General features: G+C 39.2%; 1 protein-coding gene across 2 annotated transcripts in view; it reads right to left on the bottom strand.

The window, feature by feature from the left end:
• The window catches only part of NELL2 (neural EGFL like 2), a 244713-nt gene that overhangs the window by 214910 nt on the left and 11275 nt on the right, over positions 1–18528 (bottom strand). The window lies entirely within an intron of this gene.

The raw sequence follows: 18528 nt of genomic DNA, 5'->3' as shown, positions 1-18528 counted from the left end.
TGCTATCAATGGATTAAAACACAACTTTCGAAACCTCTCAATATAAAATTTGTAAAGATCGCCAAAATGAGTGTTGGGCATTTTGCTGATATACACACACATGTATGTGAGTGTATGCTTGCCAGAAACTAACTGTAAAAATGAAATTATTAAAAATCCAAACACAAACAACAACAGTACAGTGTGGAGTAGATCTTCATTCTAATTTGCACATAATGTTAGCAGAGTACAAAGAGCCCAACTTTGAGTCCTACAGAGCCAAATTTAGAGAACAAGATGTCACATGATCAAAATGAAGCAACAATTCGCAGGTTTTTCATAATACATTTTACTAGGAAAATATTTAAGATATGTATTTTATATAAAGAATGAATTCATCAGAGTGTGCAATCAACCATGTAAAATCTAAATCAATTCATAAGCTTCCTGTCTTTGCAATTTGACCAGGCAGCACTAATGCAATGACATCAGCAGTAGACAACCAACTGGAATGTAAATGCTGACTTCTCAGTTGGCAATACTGGAATCTTACAAAAAGCTTACCTCATTATTCTGGAAACATGTTTTTAAGCTTTAAGAGGTACCTATAAAAGTTGTACTCTGCATCCCTAAACAAACATGTTTATTGTTTTGAAAATAAATATTTTGTAAATGTGAATAGAGGAGATGCAGAAATTTATAACCCACAGAAATCTGAGCCAAACTTATCCAGGTTTTCATACCAGGCTAAAATTTGGTCCATTTTTCTTTAACATGGTGTATCCAAGAGGCAAAAAGTTTCTTTTAAAATGCCTTTTTTATGATTTCTTGTCTTTTCTATTGTGGCTTATATAACACCCTGTATGTAGCAGACATCCATGGTATTTTAATTAAACTATTAATAAATTATGAAGCAACTCAAATGAAATTACATCAAAATGTTCATTTTTAGCCTTGGGACACTAGCAGAATGGAGTGACATAGGGTTGCATCTACAAGATGGCTTAACTGCATTAACAGTTTCTAGCAATATAAACAATTTATTTCCAACAGATAGAGAGGGGAAAAGGAAAGACACACATGGGAAATCTTCTCCATCCACAATCACGAATTCTTAATGCACTTAAAATTCCTACTGAATCCACTGGGAGTGGAGTATACACAGGAAATGCAGGATAAGACCGAAGAACTAAAAACAAAACCCCAGCCTAAGGTTAAACCAACAGAATCATCTATCAAGATGCACAAAAATACAAGCAGTGAGAGTTTTCAGAAGGGGAAGGCACACACCACCCTATCTGCAGTTAACGACAGCTGTCAGTTCTCAGAAGCTCTGACAGTCAGGCCAGCAGTTTTTATGCTTAGGGGTCCATTATTTTAGCATTAATACTACAAATATATTCCAATTAGGATCGGGGCCTATTTAGTGCCACACGTCATACAGACACATTTTGTTCTGTATTTCTATAATGCCGAGCACAATGGGATCCTGGTCCATGATTGGAGTTCCTAGGCAATACAAATAATAAACAAGAATCTCTGCCCTGAAAAGCTTACAAGAAGTCTCAAAGTAATGGAGTAAGCTGCAACTCAATGTGGGTGGCAGAAGCAAGCCCTGAGTGTGTTCAGATCAGAGAATAATTGTTCTATTAACCTGGAGTGGATGGAACTTTTCTTAGGTATCTAAATTTAATGTATTAAACCAACTGAAGTAATGTTGCTTGTCTCTTGCCTCTAGCAATTCTATAGACTTCCTGCAAAGTTTATGGGCCTGGTTTTGCTCACTGGAAATTTTGCTACTGACTTCAATGGAAGTATGATCAGTCATTCTAAATCTGAATTGATATTTTTGTGTATAATTACAATAATAAGGTATAGAACAACATGCAAATCCTAGTAGGATGCTTGTGCTGTCCAATATTAACTCTGGTTGACTGACAGTGTTCCAGGCTTTCCCGTATTGCTCTGTTTTAGACAGGGGTTGCATAGGGGTCTATTGTTGCTTTGGGATGTTTGAATGCACAATAACTAGGAAAACCTATTAGTGTAAATGGGCATTCTACACAAATGGGCATTCTACACATGCAGAGAGGGGCAAATAGTCTATACAGTTGACATTTTAAAAAAAACTTTTAATAAAGGGAAGAAAAATATTGGTGAAATCAATATAATGTGCACATTAGGAGAGAATATATTATGGATGGGGAAAAAGTATTTTGAGACCAAAACTCCCAATGCTATACGCGCACATTTATACACACAATTGATTGCCTCCACACGTGTGTCCACAACTCCCATTGGGGTTACAAGAAGCTTCACACACCCATTGCTCCAGATGATCAGGCCTTTTGTAAATAAACAAACCATGGGCACTGAGTGTAACTGCCTGCTCCCATGCTCTGACCACATGCCCTTCTACCCGGGATGCGCAACCTATGTTGGGAGGATAAGGCACGGAGCACATATTGCCAGCTCTATGCCGACCAGTGGGGGAATCCTCAGTTGCCTATTTAAGGCAGCAGTACGACTCTTCTGTGTGCTGCCTGAGTAAGGCAAAGGGACTCTAGTGTGAATCAGTTTCTGGCCTCCTTTCATTTGCAAAACATGATTCTGGCACATTCCTGAACAAGAGTTACGCCCAGCCTCTATAGGCTTTCATCACAGCTTTCTACTTGAATCTCAAATGTAGGCAAAGGGATTCTCCTTTGGACCTTTGTGCTATTACATATTTTTGACCATATTAGGATGCTCTGAATTCCAACATGTTAAAGAGACAAAAATTAAATTTAACTCCCAGAATATGAAACTGCCAATCTCCTGGTCACCAAGCACCATTACTCTGGGCAGGTCTGTTTGTGCTGATTATACTGGAGAAACTATCTGTTCTTTTGAAACTAATATATAAGTAATCAAGTCTCACAAAACACAGTGTAGGCTTAGCAGTGCAGGGGTCAAAGAGGACTGCCATTCCATGGACAATATGGCAAAATTAGCCAGTGGAGTTTTCATAGTGCTCCTAAGGGAGTCAGGATATTGGACCCAACTGGAACAGTGCTCTAATAAAATAAGGCAAATCTTTTATTTAGATTATCCTTAAAATCTGAAAGTCAGTACTTGATAGATTACTTTGTCAGGTGTCAAAATTAACTGTGTACCAACATTTATTCAACATGGTAGGTAAATATTTATGAATTAATGAAAACCCCTTATTATATGCACCTTTTCAGACATGTTAACAATCCCCAAATATCTTCAAGCAGTGGTTTTCAACCCATAGTCCACAGACCGCTGGCTGTCCGCAGACTGTGTCTAAGATCTCCAAAAGGGTCTGTATCTCCATTCAAAAATTTTTTGGGATCTGCAAATGAAAAAGTTTGAAAACCACTGTCCATTGAAAACCATAGAAAAATGAACTCTCTCGTGTAATCCAGATTAATAATTTGTGATTTCATGTAATTTACATAGGAGATTTATGCTGCACATATTTTTAGTGTAGTTCACAAAAATCTACTTAAAGCAGAGGTATAAATCACTGGAGTCTAGGGCCCCAAAGTATGTAAACTGTAAGAGCTATCAGTTTGTATGAGAAAATTACTTCTGATAGAGATACCTGAATAAAGGGTTTAACTTTATTATAATACTACAATTGCATTTGAGAGAGATTTGGACCCCTCATAACAATTCATAAATCCATATGTGTTAACAACTCTTGGTTTTCAATTTCTACAAGAATAAACTCTATAGTGACAATGAGAAAAAAAAAGAAACACACCAAAGGATTCAATTTCATAGTCTGCTACATGTCTCAGATTGTTCCATTTAGCGGCTACAGAATGAAAATGTCCTATAGTAAAATAATGCCCATGGAGAAAGATCTATTACTAGATTTGAGATAGTCCAGTTGTCAAAAGTACCGAAAAATGATGCCGTTAGCAGAGATTTTTTTTAAATATGCAATATTAATCCTGGTCAATAAGGATGCCAATTCATTAACTGTATGGGTAGTTTAATGCCTTTTTTCCCCAAACCACTTGCAATATAAAGTTGGGACCAAGTACCATATTCCTATTATGGCCCAAGCCTGCAAGGTGCTGAGCAGCCTTAGCTCCCACTGAAGACAAATATTAAAGTGGAGGACTCTATTCTTCACATGGGGTGCTCAGGGTCTGTTAGGATCAGGCCCATGAGATTTAGAGATGTTATTTTCTGCTCTATAACTGAAGTATTGAAGCCCAGCTGACCAACCCTCAGTAATGCCAAGAAACTGCATACAAAATGTTTAAGGACTAATAACCTACTGTAGATGCTTTCTTGGCTAAAATAAAAATAGATAGTTATTAAAATAAATAGGTAGCTGCACCTAACAGATGGTATGTCTTCAATTGTTTGGGTTGTTGCTTTTTTTCCCCATTTGGAGCTAAACTTACAATATGCACCTAACTGCTGAAAGAGAATTCTTGCAAAAAAGTCCTTTAAGGAACACTTGCTAATGAATCAAGCTCTGTGTTTTCAGTGTAATGTGCATACAATCAGCTTTTAATAGCTATAAATCAATTCTGCACATAAGTGAAAATTTGCTGAACTATCTGAATTAAATTCTAGTGGCTTGTAAGGGAAGGAGGAGGGCTGCAAGGTATAACAGTATGGAGAATGTAATAAGGCTAGTTTGATTTTGTACCATTTTCCAGTCCTTGGTGGAATCAGTAACATAAGCATATATTCACATTGTGTCATTTCCTCTTCCGATTACAGTGTTTGACTAAGAACACTTTGACCGCGGATTTTTAATCCTTCTGTCTGCAAAGGACACAGGTAACCGTACTACATTTACTTTACGCTGTTCTTTAACCTAACTAGCTGATTTGCAGGGTCAGGTTCTTTTGGTAAATGAGATAGAATGGCAAGCCAATCAACATGCAGAATCTTTACGAAGTTGAAACAACAGCACACACTCTCAAGTGTAATACTGTGCATTCAAATTCATGAATCTCATTCCTGTATCAATGATTGTAATGAAACCCAAAAATGGAATAAAATGAACCAATTTTATTACAATAAAAGACTGCAATATTACAATGCTTATTTGATTCTGCACTGGGAATGCTTTATTTTTTAAAAACTTGAATTTTTATTTGAATTGGTACATGAGATACTAACTTGTAATGCAGCATGAGCTACCTGTCTTTTACAATTTTTCCTTCCCCCGCCATCCTCTCCCAACCTCTACTAATATGTTCCCAAATGTCTGGCATGTAAAAATGTGTCATATAGAAAGGCAAAAACTAGAGACGGTGTAATTTTTCAAAAACACTTGAGCCTAATTTAATTTTTCAAAACCAAAGCCAGGGGAAGTTCAGCTCAAAAACCTATTTCATCTACAAGTAAGGGATTTGGAGAACTGGTTCCAGTTTTATTCCATCTGTAATATACTAATATACTAATGTACTAATATACATTATTGTATACTAATATACTAATCCTGGAACAATTTTTGAAAGAGAAAATAGTTAAAGATATAGGGGTGAATGGTAATTGAGTTAAAATACAACATGGTTTTACAAAAGGTAGATCACGTCAGACCAACCTGATCTCCTTCTTTGAGAAGATTACTGATTTTTTTAGACAAAGGAAATGCAGTAGATCTAATCTACCTGGATTTCAGTAAGGTATTCGATACGGTTCCACGTTTCCACAGGACATTATTAGTTAAACTGGAGAAGATGGGGATTAATATGGAATTGAAAGGTGAATAAGGAACTGGTTAAGGGGAGACTACAACAGGTCATACTGAAAGGTGAATTGTCAATCTGGAGGGAGGCTACTAGTGGATCAGTCTTGGGACCAAGGCTCAGGGATCAGTCTTGGGACCAATCTTATTTCACATTTTTATTACTGACCTTAGGCACAAAAAGTGGGAGCGTCATAAAATTTGCGGATGACAAAGTTGGGAGATATTGCCAATACGGAGGAGGACAAGAATATCATACAAGAAGATCTGGAGGACCTTGAAACTGGAGTAATAGAAATGGAATGAGATTTAATAGTGCAAAGTTCAAGGTCATGCACTTAGGGACTAACAAAGAGAATTTTTGCTATAAACTGGGGATGTATCAGTTGAAAGTGACAGAGGAGAAAGACCTGGTTGATCAAAGGATCACTATGAACCACTAATGTGATGCGACTGTGAAAAAAAGCTAATGCAGTCCCATCAGGCAAGGTATTTCCAGTAGAGACAGGGAAGTGTTAGTACCACCATACAAGGCTCTGGTGAGACCTTATCTGTAATACTGTGTGCAATGCTAGTTTCCCATGTTTAGCAAAGATGATTCAAACTAGAACAGGTGCCAGGATGACTTGGGGAATGGAAAACCTACCGTATGAGAGGAGACTCAGGGAGCTTGGCTTGTTAAGCCTCACCAAATGAAGGCTGAGGGGAGATAGGTTTGCTCTCTATAAATACATTAGAGGGATAAATACCAGGAAGAGAGAGGAATACTGTAGTTAAGTGCCCACGTGGGCACAAGAACAAATGGATATAAATTAGCCCTCAGCAAGTTTAGGCTTGAAATTAGGTGAATGTTTCTAACCATCAGAGGAGTGAAGTTCTGGAAGGGGAATAGAGGGAGCAAAAAAACCTAACTGGCTTCGAGACTGATCTGGATACGTTTATGGAGGGCATGGTATGATGAGACTGCCTACAATGGCATATAGCTGACCTGCAACTGCTAGCAGCAATTTTCTCCAATGGCTGTTGATGGGACACTAGATGGGGAGGGCTTGGAGTTACTACAGAGAATTCTTTCCCAGATATCTGGCTGGTGGTTTTTGCAGAGATGCTCAGGGTCTAATTGATTGCCATATTTGAGATGGGGAAAGGAATTTTCCCCTGGGTCAGACTGGCAGAGAACCTGGGGGGTTTTCACCTTCCTCTGCATATTGGGGCATGGGTCACTTGCAGGTTTAAACTAGTGTAAATGGTGGATTCTCTGTAAGTTGAAGTCTTTAAATCATGATTTCAGATTGTCAGCATCTCAGCCAGAGGTTAGGGGTCTATTTCAGGACTGAATAGGGGAGGTTCTGTAGCCTGCAATGTGCAGGTCAGACTAGATGATCATGATGGTCCCATCTCACCTTAAAGTCTATGAGCCTAATTCATATAGAATGACCTTCTGACCTCATTAAAGTCAATAGCAAAACTCCCATTTACTTCAATGGGACAAGGATTTCATTCTTCTTCAAAAGCGTCCACTGATTTTGATTGCCTCCATTTTTAACCAGAGACACAAGTGAAAATTTAGGCATCAATAACAAAAAAAATTAAAAAGAAAGCAAAACTAAATGAACAAAGTGACATGAAACCAAATCATTACATCACATAAAAGCAAGGGGAAAATTTCAGTTTGTTCTGCAGCAACTGGTGAAGTTCCAATCATCCTTGTTTTGCAGCTTTCTCTAGTCTGAATGTCAATCACTTTCTTGATGTGTAGGCCACAAAGGGATATCCTCTAATTTAAAACAACTTCACTTTACTCTGATACTTGTAGGTAAAAGTTGATGGTCTACATTTGGAAAAAAATATCCATTTATGCTGCATGTGTAAAACCTGACAATTGCACCCCTAAAATGGGTCACAATGGATACACTAATCTTTTCTACAGTTGGCATCTCAACAGAAGCTACTGTGTGCACAAAACCAATCTGGGAGCATTGAGAGAATGGACATCGCTTTCAGGCTGCAATGTAGGTGGATTCAAAAAACCCCGCATTAAGGGCTTAACTTGCATGCCTAACCTGAGTAGTTTGTATTTGCATAAGTATTCATGATTTCTTTCAAAGCACTCTGTATATAATGCTTTGTATTCTGTTGCCTGGGGACTGACAATTTTAGCTTGATTTATTAGTTTTCCTTTCTATTAATTTTATACATAGTGTGACAAAGTGGATCCTGCGCTCATAGGCAGATTTGCTCGCCTCAGAGATCTCACAGCAGCCTTCCATAATTGATTCTAGTATGTTCTTAATTGGCTCCAGGTGTCTTAATTAGTTTGCCTGTCTTAATTCGTTCTTGCAGGTTCCTCATTGCTCTAGCGCAGCCCCTGCTCTGGTCATCAGGGAAGAGAAAACTGCTTATCCAGTATATCTGCCTTCTACTACTCTGCTGTACCCAACTGGCCTGGGTCTATCACAATAGTTTAAGAGACAAATTGTCCTGTGACACAATAAAACAAAAGAATAAAAAACACTAGACAATATAGTACAATATGATAGTTGACTGGGAACAACCACGCAACCTTGGGACAACAAGCAGTTACAGTTCATCAGGACAGGGTTTGCAAACCTGAGACTGTCCTGGGCAAATCAGAGCTGTTGGTACGTTAGGCATTCAATGTTAATCAATAATAGCGTTTCATATCTATGCTGGAGCATGCTGCAAAACAGGTGATAAAATATGAGGGTGAGAATGACTATGCAGTGTTCAGCCTCTAAATATGCCCACTGTGAACTAGATTTTTCTAGAAGCCTGAGGAAAGTCATGCTAAGCTGAGAGTTTGTGTAGTGCCTTTTCTCAAACCCGATCCGTGAGTGTGTACTTAAAATAACCATCCTTCGCATTTTTTGTGAGCCTGCAAAACAATTTTTCAGCACCTACACCTTGAAATATACTGAGTGCTCTCAACCATGATCATACTTCAGGGGTAGCCTTACAATTTTGGATAGGGTCATTTAAATGACTCTTTGGAGCATATCTGTATTAAACTAACTCTTTTTATATACATGTAGGAAGGTGAGTCTGTTTCTCTACCCCTAGCCACCTGCTGCAGAAGTGAAGGCCAACTGATTTTGAGCAGTTGCCAGCATTTAAACAGCCATTGCCAGGGATAATTCCCCAAGTAAACAGCAGGTCAGGGGAATGCTGTGTGCCTTCTAGTGAACTTCAGCATATACACTGCACTTCACAACTGCCTCTGTCTGGTCGCTACATATTATCATCCCCATTTTAGAGACAGGGGAAACACAGGCTGAAAGGTTAATTGTCTTGGCTCAGGCCACAAAAAGAGTACATTTAAGTGTCAGGATTAGTATTAAAGAGTCCTCTGTTACCCATTTCAGGTGTAATCCAGTACCAGACCACACTGTGATTACTAAAATACCCCCATCCTCCCTTTGGCCAAATGTCACTTTGATGTGAGAAGAGTTTATACTGGTGGGGCTACAGCTTAGAGCCCTTGACAGCATATGAGACAGCCTATCCCACACAACTGCAAATTGGCTTTCATTCTCTCAGAAAAACAAAGGATTCACGACCATAGGTTTCATGCGTCCCAACAACCTATATATTAGGGCTGTCAAGCAATTAAAAAAAATTATTTGTGATTCATTGCACTGTTAAATAATAATAGAATAGCTTTTATTTAAATATTTTTGGATGTTTTCTACATTTTCAAATATATTGATTTCAATTACCACACAGAATACAAAGTGTACAGTGCTCACTTTATATTTATTTTTTTATTACAAATATTTGCACTGTAAAAAACAAAAGAAATAGTATTTTTCAGTTCCCCTAATATAAGTACTGTAGGGAAATCTCTTTATCATGAAAGTTGAACTTACAAATGTAGAATTGTGTACAAAATATAACTCCACTCAAAAATAAAACAAGGTAAAACTTTAGAGCCTACAAGTCTACTCAGTCCTACTTCTTGTTCAGCCAATCGCTCAGACAAACAAGTTTGTTTACATTTGTAGGAGATAATGCTGCCCACTTCTCGTTTACAATGTCACCTGAATTTGAGAACAGGTCCTCTGGAATGGTGGCCAAAGCATGAAGGGGCATACAAATGTTTAGCATATATGGCATGTAAATACTTTGCAATACTGGCTACAAAACTGCCATGTGAATGCCTGTTCTCATTTTCAGGTGACACTGTAAATGTAAACAAATTTATTTTCTTAGTGATTGGCTGAACAAGTAGGACTGAGTGGACTTGCCGGCTCTACAGTTTTACATTGTTTTGTTTTTGAGTGCAGTTATGTAACAAAAAAACCTACATTTGTAAGTTACATATATCAGAATGGAACATCCAGCCCTAGTGACTGGTTTACATCAGGATATTTTCATATATATATATATATATATACACTTTCAAGGCTGTTTGCAAGTAAACAGTGAGAAACATACTTTTAGAAAAAGGTCAAAACTGTGATTGTCCTTTATATTTCTAAGTCTCCAAAATAGAAGTAGGTGGCCTCGGCTTCCAGGGCTCTAAAAGCTGACTATGCTTAATGGACATTAGAGACATTAACCTTCCACACTTTTATTGCAACTACTAAATCCTATCAAAGAGTCAAAGGAAATAAAGACTCACTCAACATACATTGGCACCTTTTTAACCTTCTTTTTATTTTGTTTTGGAATGGAAGCTGCTAGAGAAAATTAGGCAGTAGAAAGTGACCCAGGGAGGGCAACTCGACAGGCACCTTGCCAGGTGCTGTTAGAGCCCAGTGGAGAGGGCAGGCCTGGGCTCCTCTACCACTGCCCCTACTACAGGAGGGACCCAAGCCACCTGCTGACCTCATTATACCTCCATTTAAAGGAGGGCCTGAATTGCAGGACCCAGTCACTGGGATGTGGCACTAAGTGTGCTCATCACTAGGCCACCTAACTCACCCACATATATTGCACTATGATTTTTATTTTAATTACCAGTTTTCCATGGCCCCACAGTCTATGTTCTGACAGTCTTATTGATAGCTAGTGCAAATTTGGAAGATGCTTTCTTTTGTTTGCTTTCCTCATTAGATAATACAGAACATCTGCCATATTTCCTGCAATATCTGGCCAGTAAGCTTGTTCGTGGGTTGTCTGGGGCTGATGCCAACCCAAAAGTCCAGCCATTATTCTGGAACAAGGACTTAGAAGTATTAGTGAAGAGCAGGATTTCTGTTTGTTATAATCATCCTCCAATTCCATTTGGAGCTTGTGACTAGTATAGATAATTTTTAACTCTTGAAATCGTCTAGAAAACTGTTTTGGAAAACCTTAAACCTGTGGAGAAAAATCAAGCTTGTCTTGGTTTGTGCTGCTGCTAGCAGCATATGCACTTTGGTATGCTCTACTGTATATTGCCACATGCACACAATGTACCAAGCTGACCTAGCAGTGAACAAAAATATCACACTGAGCAATGCTGCTAAGGCTGACACACAAACTGAAAACAGCAAGGAAAATATCCCACTGTCTTCCAGCACAACTAGTACCATAAAAGGGCACAACACACAGGACAGTTGTTAAAAAATTTATCTCATTTCCTAGCCTGAGTTCCATAACAAAGATCACGGTTACAAAAGGCTATATCCATCACATGGCAGGCGTTGGTATAAGAAAGAAAGAAAGAAAGAATCATAAACTAAACTAATAAAGCCAATTATTACACTGAACAAACAGGAAAATCTAAATTCAAGGTCTCCAAAGAGATGAGAGGATTATGACGAGTTATTGTACAAGCGTCAATAAAATTCAGAGACTAATGGTTTCTGATCACACAGTCACTTCTTGTTCACCTAACCATTTCTTCTGTTGAGGCCTATTTGGTTGCCGAGGTGGATTTAACACCTGAAGCTTGTTTGCTGCTCTTGTTTGCTGCTCTTCATTGTCAGCGACCATGTGGGTACGTGTTACTTCTGTCAGTAGCATTCTGAATATCCTAAAGAAAGTCTGTGTTCTCTGGTTTTCTGCAGATGTCTTCTGTTCTTCCTATAGTACTGACCTTCATATATAGTTATGATGTATGACACTGAAGAGGATGGTATAGCTGTTATTTTGATAGGTTGACAGCTACTTTCTGTTTGCAAGCTAATCCCTCACATTTGCAATGGCGGTTATTGTTATAGTATCTGTTGTGTGCTGATTTCCTGGTGTGTAGTTCTTTTGTAACTATTTCAAGGTTAATTGACTGTTCCACAAGCTTGTTAGATGCTAGGGCTAAAGTTTTTCTCTTTCGTCTAAATTGATGAATAAAGTGTTAATAGAGACTGATCTTTATTTCCGGGCCCCAAACACATGACATGGCTTATAATTACTAAAAATTAAGGCGGGTCAGTAGCTATTGACTTGGAGGTGATCAAAAACCAGAATTTCGCCCTCCCAAGGGAAATTCTGCCATTTCAACATTTGTTTTAATGCCAAACAGGGATAAAAAGTTGAAATATAAAATCTTTTTGTGGAAAGAAGTTCTTAAAAAATTTTGATTATGAATGCAGAAGGAGAGATTTCCATGTGCGATGGGAGATGTAGTCCAGCTAGGGAGCACAGGCCATGGGAAGAATGGGGACATGAGGGAAGCAGAACTACAGGTCCCATGAGACACCACACTAGAGATTAATATTGACCCAACACAAAACTATTTAGTTTTAATTTTTTTCTAATGGAAAATTGTGCCCAAATCAGATTTCAATGAATACCCATTTTTCTAGGAAAATGTTATTTTAAATTTTTTTTACGAGTCCCAGTGAATACTATCATAGGTACTAAAAGTAATGCCCAATCTACAATGCTAGGATGAACAAAGGTTAGAACAGCAGCTTGAACTTTGATTTTCTTTGCATTTGTATGTTTTAGTTCATTATGTCAGTTTTATGTAAAACACTTTTAAAGTAAACTCTAAAATACATGAAAACTATGGGAATGATTTTCAAAGGCACAAAGGAAAACGCTTTAATCTTAATTGGTGTTGGGTATTTAATTCCCCTTTATATCTTTAAAAATCTGCCTCTCTAGTTCCCTTCACATGCACACACACACACACACACACACACAATGCTCTAACTGATCCTTCATCACCATAGATTTATATAAGATAGAGCTGAAAATGCTAATTAGGTCAGCCAGTCAGTCCCCACCCAATGCATTAAAATATGACTGTAATCTATCTTATAATTTTCTAGAATTTTTCCACTCTGCCTTTACAAGAGCAAAGTGATGGGAACTTCCATCATTTCCTTTCAGTGACTAAGCCACAATATAATATAGCTCACTGTCAGGAAGATTTTTCTGATTGTTACTTGAAATTTTCTTTCTTAATATCATTACATTATTCTTAGTTTCACCTTTCAGAATACTAAATAAATCCTTCCTTCTTAGGGTTTACAGCCTTCTAAAACTTGTAGACTGTTATCATCTTACATCATAGTCATTGCTTAGACAAGCTATATATATTTAGTTCCTTTAATCTTTCTTAGTAAGTCAATCCTCCTTGCTATATAATCATTTTTATTGTTGTCCTCTGAACTCCTTGCTTTCAATCAATGTCTTTTTGAGATGGATGAGCCCAGAAACGAATGCAAATTGCAGGTGTGGTCTCAGTAAAGCCAACTATCAAATTCCTGCTCCATGACTGGCTGCCTCTGCCTTTGCAGCAAACCCCCTCCCCTCAAACCCCACATGGTCCATTGGTTTAATCTATTTATACCCCAATATTTTAAAAAAATGTATTTAGAGAAAATTTAAAGAGGATTATTGACCAGAGAACTTACTTATTCCTGTTGGGCCCTTAAGACTTTTACAGGTGATGATGTTTAAAGTCCAGTGATACTAGTTCCAGAGATAGTGATTATAAGGGCTGCCTTGAATGGTCCATTATGCAAATACGTGTTTAGAGAGTTATTAAAACACAGATTTTTTACCTCAAAGCCACAAAAGTTCCTTTGGAACGTTTCTGGTTTACTATTTGCCTTTAGGGACTTTTACAATGCAATCTATGTTGTCAAGGCTGACATGAGTCTTCTTTATGAAAAGGATTCTTGCGACCATAAACCATAGCCACTGTGGTCCAATCAGGTCAAATTTCACTAGAAGAGTCCACAGTTTATGGATCACTAACAATACAGCTCCTCTGTAATAGCTCCTTTTGAAGAATGACAATCGGCCCTCAATATTTTGCTGCTGCAAATGTATGTTCCATCTATATGCTAAAACCCTCATGAACATTGTTTTCAGAGTTCTGTTCTATTCTATCCATGTGCCCATCTTTAGCCTTCTTTTAAGACTAGCATCTGTCAAGAGTTGCTTGTTGGGTACAAAATCCACTTTTCTAAAGTCATATTACAAAGCTATCACCCAACTGTTTGGTGAACCTGAGGAAACTACAGAGGGGCAGTGCTGAACCAGAAAAGACATTTTTGAATTACAGGAGTACAAAACAACATTTGAAACCACTTTCTATTTTTTATCTGCAAGACTGTAAATTAAAAATAGCTACACTGATTTTTTTTCAGGTTTAATAAAAATAAACATATTCCCTGGCTTAACCTTAATCATGTTATGTTAGCAACAAATTTGTTTTATTATTTTTAGGGCTAAGTTATAATTACCTGAACTATCCAAATAAGCATTTATAATGGAAAAGCAATGTAACTCTTGCTACCTCTAACCAAAAGGGTTCCACTATAATATTGGAACCCCTTTTACATCATATTAAGTCTATTTTTTCTAGGGCAAAACCATTAGATACCATAGTGATGGGCATATTAGTGTATCTTAGAGCTTGAGATAAAGCTAAAAGAAAAGGAGTACTTGTGGCACCTTAGAGACTAACCAATTTATTTGAGGATAAGCTTTCGTGAGCTACAGCTCACTTCATTGGATGAATACTGTGGAAACTGCAGAAGACATTATATACACAGAGACCATGAAACAATACCTCCTCCCACCCCACTCTCCTGCTGGTAATAGCTTATCTAAAGTGATCACTCTCCTTACAATGTGTATGATAATCAAGGTGGGCCATTTGCAGCATAAATCCAAGTTTAACCAGAACGTCTGGGGGGGGGGGGAGGGGTAGGAAAAAACAAGGGGAAATAGGCTACCTTGCATAATGACTTAGTCACTCCCAGTCTCTATTTAAGCCTAAATTAATAGTATCCAATTTGCAAATGAATTCCAATTCAGCAGTTTCTCGCTGGAGTCTGGATTTGAAGTTTTTTTGTTTTAAGATAGCGACCTTCATGTCTGTAATTGCGTGACCAGAGAGATTGAAGTGTTCTCCGACTGGTTTATGGATGTTATAATTCTTGACATCTGATTTGTGTCCATTTATTCTTTTACGTAGAGACTGTCCAGTTTGACCAATGTACATGGCAGAGGGGCATTGCTGGCACATGATGGCATATATCACATTGGTGGATGTGCAGGTGAACGAGCCTCTGATAGTGTGGCTGATGTTATTAGGCCCTGTGATGGTGTCCCCTGAATAGATATGTGGGCACAGTTGGCAACGGGCTTTGTTGCAAGGATAGGTTCCTGGGTTAGTGGTTCTGTTGTGTGGTATGTGGTTGTTGGTGAGTATTTGCTTCAGGTTGGGGGGCTGTCTGTAGGCAAGGACTGGCCTGTCTCCCAAGATTTGTGAGACAGACAGCCCCCCAACCTGAAGCAAATACTCACCAACAACCACATACCACACAACAGAACCACTAACCCAGGAACCTATCCTTGCAACAAAGCCCGTTGCCAACTGTGCCCACATATCTATTCAGGGGACACCATCACAGGGCCTAATAACATCAGCCACACTATCAGAGGCTCGTTCACCTGCACATCCACCAATGTGATATATGCCATCATGTGCCAGCAATGCCCCTCTGCCATGTACATTGGTCAAACTGGACAGTCTCTACGTAAAAGAATAAATGGACACAAATCAGATGTCAAGAATTATAACATCCATAAACCAGTCGGAGAACACTTCAATCTCTCTGGTCACGCAATTACAGACATGAAGGTCGCTATCTTAAAAAAAAAAAATTCAAATCCAGACTCCAGCGAGAAACTGCTGAATTGGAATTCATTTGCAAATTGGATACTATTAATTTAGGCTTAAATAGAGACTGGGAGTGACTAAGTCATTATGCAAGGTAGCCTATTTCCCCTTGTTTTTTCCTACCCCACCCCCCCCTCCCCCAGACGTTCTGGTTAAACTTGGATTTATGCTGCAAATGGCCCACCTTGATTATCATACACATTGTAAGAAGAGTGGTCAGTTTGGATGAGCTATTGCCAGCAGGAGAGTGAGTCTGGGCGGGGGTGGGGGGGTGAGAAAACCTGGATTTGTGCTGGAAATGGCCCAACTTGATTATCATACACATTGTAAGGAGAGTGATCACTTTAGATAAGCTATTACCAGCAGGAGAGTGGGGTGGGAGGAGGTATTGTTTCATGGTCTCTGTGTATATAATGTCTTCTGCAGTTTCCACAGTATGCATCCAATGAAGTGAGCTGTAGCTCACGAAAGCTTATCCTCAAATAAATTGGTTAGTCTCTAAGGTGCCACAAGTACTCCTTTTCTTTTTGCGAATACAGACTAACACGGCTGTTACTCTGAAACCTGTCATTAGATAAAGCTAAAGAAGGATTTAGATAAAACAGATGGACCCTGGAGAAGTGACAAGGACTCACTTTCAGATCAGGACACTGAAATATTTTCTAGTGCTTCATCACATACACAACTCTCCCTTGAGCTTTTAACATGACAGAATTGGATGCTGTGCTGAATTTGAAACCTGAGAGATATTGAAACATGACAAACCATAGGGAGCTAAAGAGTAACCACATGAAAGAGGAGTTTCCCATGACAGCCAAATATAATATCAAACTCTTATATACTGGCTTTAAATACATTATGCACTCAACTCTTTACCTGCTTGAGACACACAGGAGACAGCCAAATTCTTAAGGACCACCACTGTGTAACACTTCTACATGGAAAATATCTGGCCTGTGTGAAGTAAAACACTCTGACATATATTGCAACCACACGCAGTATTTTTAGGGACCGCTGTATTAAGTTTATGAATGGTTTATGTACAATTGTGTTCTACTCCATGTGGGAGGGTTACCACAAATCCTCCAGGAACTAAAAACAGCGGGTTATTAAGACGAGTCACTGAGACCAAACAACTCCAGAAAGGTGCCTCCCCCAGCATGGATCATGATCAATGGAACTGGAGTCAGAGGATCCACGTTCCCTGGAAGGACTGTTATTGAATGGACACCAGTGGAACAGGGAATGCTGGGAGCTAGGCCACATGGAGAAAGCAATGCACAGGGTTAATAAATGCCATGCAACTGTCTCAACAGGTGAGGGAACTTGATGGGGCTGGCGGTGAAAGGGGGACAGTCCCAGCAGCAAGGGAGGGAGACACTCGCTAAGGGACACTAGGTAGATCCTCCCCCCAGGAGTCTCTGGCACCTATTGGCTGTGGGGGGAGGCATGCTGATTGGCCAGCATTCCCCATCTCTCAGGATCTAACCAACCATGGGGGGCTGGGTTAAGAGAAGAGAAGACCTGGAATTTTGATGATGGATCTCAGGCTTATGGGATAGGGTCAGATCTTGTGGCCCTTGCAGGTCAAGGTGAGTCCTTGTGGCCCTTGTAGGCCATGGTCCCCACCCTCTGTCCCCTCATGGGGAGTAGGATACTGGGACCCAGAGAGAGCTGAGTCCTGGGAGGAATGGGCTGAGCAAAGCCTACTCTGAGTTATAAGTTATACAGAAAGGAGCCCTGTAACCCAAACACTGGAACCAATTAAGTGCCTGGTATAGGAGACTATGTGTGATGGGTGGGTAGCACCCCTCCTCTGAGTTCAGATTTACCAGAAAGTTGTGGCCTGCCGCTTAATTCTGTGCATGAATCTGTCCTCATTTTTCCACTGTGTCCACATCAAAGTTCTACTTGTTCAACTTAACCTGCATTCAGCTTCACTCTTTGCTAATGAAACACTGAAGAGGTTTGCATATACTGGTTCAAACTGGGTATTCCATAGACTCACACAAAGAAAGGGATTTTGATATAAAAAGCTGAGCTTGAACTGGCACAGGGCTTTCTTTCTAAGCCAGCAAATGGACATGACCTTTTGTTCAAAGGGGCTTAAATCCTGCTGAAGAACTGGAAGGACTTTGGGATACCAGGGCCCCGTAAGATTGATGGGTGACTCCTGGTATGTTTAGTGTGCATTTAAATTAGTTTATTGGGTTTTTTAATGTTTTGTCTTGTTGCTTTTTCCCTATGAATAGATTCATAGATACTGAGGTCAGAAGGGACCATTATGATCATCTAGTCCGACCTCCTGCACAACGCAGGCCACAGAATCTCACCCACCCACTCCTGCGAAAAACCTCTCACCTATGTCTGAGCTATTGAAGTCCACAAATCATGGCTTAAAGACTTCAAGGACCAGAGAATCCTCCAGCAAGTGACCCGTGCCCCATGCTACAGAGGAAGGCGAAAATCCTCCACGGCCCTCTTCCAATCTTCCCTGAAGGAAAAGTCCTTCCCGACCCTAAATGTGGCGATCAGCTAAACCCTGAGCATATGGGCAAGATTCACCAACCAGATACCCAGGAAAGAATTTTCTGTAGTAACTCAGATCCTACCCCATCTAACATCCCATCACAGGCCATTGGATCTATTTACCATGAATATTTAAAGATCAATTAATTACCAAAATCATGTTATCCCATCATACCATCTCCTCCATAAACTTATCGAGTTT

Source organism: Caretta caretta, chromosome 1, assembly GCF_965140235.1.
Source record: "Caretta caretta isolate rCarCar2 chromosome 1, rCarCar1.hap1, whole genome shotgun sequence".
NCBI lineage: Eukaryota > Metazoa > Chordata > Testudines > Cheloniidae > Caretta > Caretta caretta.
Note: the sequence above shows the minus strand (reverse complement) of the source record. Positions and strands in the feature narration are given on the sequence as shown.